Source organism: Oncorhynchus mykiss, chromosome 7 (genome assembly GCF_057628025.1).
Source record: "Oncorhynchus mykiss isolate SJ-2025 chromosome 7, ASM5762802v1, whole genome shotgun sequence".
Lineage (NCBI taxonomy): Eukaryota > Metazoa > Chordata > Actinopteri > Salmoniformes > Salmonidae > Oncorhynchus > Oncorhynchus mykiss.
The window spans coordinates 16,676,127-16,679,773 of NC_143028.1; the positions used below are offsets into that span (position 1 = coordinate 16,676,127).

The 3,647-nt window shown below is 38.3% G+C and overlaps 1 long non-coding RNA gene across 1 annotated transcript; it reads left to right on the forward strand.

The window, feature by feature from the left end:
* The first annotated feature begins 258 nt into the window (after window positions 1–258).
* Window positions 259–2,551, forward strand: LOC149982334 (uncharacterized). Its single transcript, XR_016497131.1, has 4 exons — window positions 259–372; window positions 613–691; window positions 2,004–2,114; window positions 2,320–2,551. It is a non-coding gene; the product is annotated as an uncharacterized LOC149982334 (long non-coding RNA).
* Window positions 2,552–3,647: the final 1,096 nt, after the last annotated feature.

A 3,647-nucleotide genomic window follows, 5' to 3' on the forward strand; every position in this document is an offset into this window, starting at 1 on the left:
CACCCTGCACTGTGAGTGTTTACACGGTGTGTTCAATACAGACATGAAAACGTATAATTGTTTGTGTGTTATTCGTTTAAGCAGACTGTGTTTGTCTATTGTTGTGACTAAGATGAGCATCAGATCAAATTGTCTGACTAATATATGCAGAAATCCAGGTAATCCCAAAGGGTTCACATACTTTTTCTTGCCACTGTATATAGAGTAGGCTAAGGGAACTACTTGTGCTAAACCTAAGTAAATATTGCCATTATCTCACACAAGTGACTCACAGATAGCAGCTTTATTAGCATATTATGCTGTATAAAAGAAGAAGGAGAGGAAAGTCAAGTAAAAGAGAGCTCAACACACATCCAAAGGAAATACAATCAGGTGAGCAACTACTCCACAATCTATTGCTCTTCATAACTTTGTCTCATGATATTGTGCCACTTGGGTTGTGAAATGGTTGGTTTCAGAATGTTTCTGCACATTTAAAGCAAATAAGAGGTATACCTACAGTGTGTAGACCTACATAGACTTACAGTACATGTTGTAATTGTTGGACAGGATAATCCCACCATAGAAAGGGAGTCTTTGATGATGCATTATTTTCTATTGTTGGAACGACAGATCTAAAGACTCCTGAAGAAAGGAAAGATGAAAGCTGTATGTTTTTCTCTGCTTCTCCTGCTGCTGGTGTGTAGCTTTGGTGAGTCTGCCCAACAAGGTCTTATTTTAGCATATAATAACTCACCAACAGCAACTCTTTAACTGTTCAAACTGCATACACCAAACTAACTTTCACATGTTCAGGCTATCCTAAATTATAATGGCTTTTTGACAAAATGTAACTATATACATTTGTATAAAATAACCCACCAACAGTAACTCTTGAACCGTTGAAGCTAGATACCCCAAACCAATTTTTGCATGTTCAGGCTCTCCTAACATTTCCTTTACCCTACTTTGTCAACTATGACCAGTTACAGTACCACCATTACTACTGCAGACACTACCACTACAAAACTAAATGTCCTCTCACTGTCAACTGTGTTTATTTTTAGCAAACTTAACATATGTAAATATTTGTATGAACATAACAAGATTCAACAACTGAGACATAAACTGAACAAGTTCCACAGACATATGACTAACAGAAATTGAATAATGTGTCCCTGAACAAAAGTAACAGTCAGTATCTGGTGTGGCCACCAGCTGCATTAAGTACTGCAGTGCATCTCCTCCTCGTGGACTGCACCAGATTTGCCAGTTATTGCTGTGAGATGTTACCCCACTTTTCCACCAAGGCACCTGAAAGTTCCCGGACATTTCTGTTGATCATTGCTAGACAGCCATGTTCATTCCAATTTCAGTCAAAAAATGTACTAGGCCACTCAGGAACATTCAATGTTGTCTTGGTAAGCAGCTCCAGTTTACATTTGGCCTTTTGTTTTGGTTTATTTTCTTGCTGAAGGGTACATTTGTCTCCCAGGATCTGTTGGAAAGCAAACTGAACCAGGTTTTCCTCTTGGATTTTGCTTGTACTTTGCTCTATTCTGTTTATTTTTACACTTAAAAACTCACTAGTCCTTGCCGAAGGAAAGTATGCTTGAAAATATGAAGAGTGGTACTCAGTGATGTGTTGTGTTGGGTTTGCCCCAAACATAGAGGTAATGCTTTGTATTCAGGACATAAAGTTAATTTCTTTGCCACATTTTTTGCAGGTTTAATTTAGTGCCTTATTGCAAACAGGATGCATGTTATGGAATATTTGTATTCTGTACAGGCGTCCTTCTTTTCACTGTTGATTGTTGTGTTACATTCACTGGACACCCAGACAATTAAACTTCATGTAAAATTACCATCTAATTGTATTTATTTATTTGACAGGAACCATGCCAATTAAACACATGTACCAGATTAAAGCTAGATTATTCTCATCTCCAATCTATCATTATACACAATGGATAACCAGACACACTCCAATACAAGAGATGACGCTGTTCTTCTGTTTTCTCCAGGAGAGGGCCTGAGATGCAACCGATGTATTGGCAATGGCTGCAGTAACACAGTGGAGACCTGCCGTGTTGACCATGACACCTGTGCCATGGTCATTTTCAAGTACCCACTTCGTACGTACTGCATCTATTATCCCCTTCACTAGGCACTTTACTGTGTTTAACCCTAGGATCAGTAACCAATCAGGAAAACACAAAATATTGGATCCTTTTGATTGACATCTAAGGAAAACGTTTGCTTTATCCAATCAAGAAAATGTGCTGGTTTGTGTCTTCTGTATCTGGTGTTTTATCCTGTCTCGCTTCTCTCTCTCCACAGCTATCTCATACTTCAAGAGATGCATGAAGATGTCAGAATGCTTGCTGCTGGGAAGCAACAAGGACATTGATGCCTATTGCTGCACCACCAACCAATGCAACTGAGAGACACATCCTCTGTCTACCATACTGTATACTATACAGTCCATTAATTGTACTAATCAATGCACATGATTGAAACTGTCAAGAAGTAACAGAAATAAAGTTGTACTTTTGCTTCTTTGTTCCAAATAGTTTGCATTTAATTATTATTTATGTTTGACATAATTAACCTGTGATTAGCCAGATGAAACATGAGCACTGCACTGAGCAAGTTCATATTTTCTGTGGTGGTACAGGGCAATACATCATATAGGCTATAAACTAGTCCTGTGTATGACTTGTATGTGATTTATCAGCTATAAACTAGACTCCATTCAGCTTAAAAGTGTCATTACACACTCTGTCCCAATGTTGAATGTCCCAATGTGGAACAGAGCAGACCTTGAATAGCTGAGTTGTGGAAAGTTAATCCGGTGGAGCAAATAGTTACTTTGGAGGTAACTACAACTATTTGAATACAGATCCCAAAAATGACTACTTTTTAAAACTATTTGTATTTTCAAATAAAGTACAAAATGTAACGATTTTCGGCCCAGATCTGGAACAGTCCCTGTTTTGTGGCACTGATCGCTGTAAACTTTCTTGTCTTGCGTAATCTCTTCTGAAAACCAGGAATTCCCATTCTGATATTCAGATCCAGACAAGAGGACACCTGGGAAATTCTGTGCTAAACCTGAATAAATGAAACAATGCCTGATGAATATCAGAGAGTAGATTCAAGTATATTAGCTGCTTCGTGACATATGGAGAGCAGAAGGGAAAGGAAAGCTAGAATCAAAATACAATTGATTGGACCAGAAAGAACGTCTCTAAATGAAACTTAACCAGGTCAGAGATTCTGTTTGAGTTGTAGCCTACCTGCAACTACTTCACTATTTATTGCTCATAACAACACACTATAACAAAATGCTAAAATGCTTAAAAAGTTGTAAAGTGTTACAAATATTTGTCTCAATTAAATTGTGCTACTTGGGTTTCACCATGTCCATCATTATACACAAGCCTGCATGTGAAGCAGTGGGACAGGACCAACTGTATACATCAGTCACACTACGCGCTCTTTGATGACATATGTTCTATCGTTAAAACGACAGCTCAAAAGACACCTGAAGAGAAGGAAATATGAAAGTGGTGTGTGTTTCTCTCCTTCTCCTGCTGCTGGCTTTAAGCTATGGAGAGTCTGCCCAAAAAGAGTACTCTGTGTCTTACTAGGTATGATAAACTGTC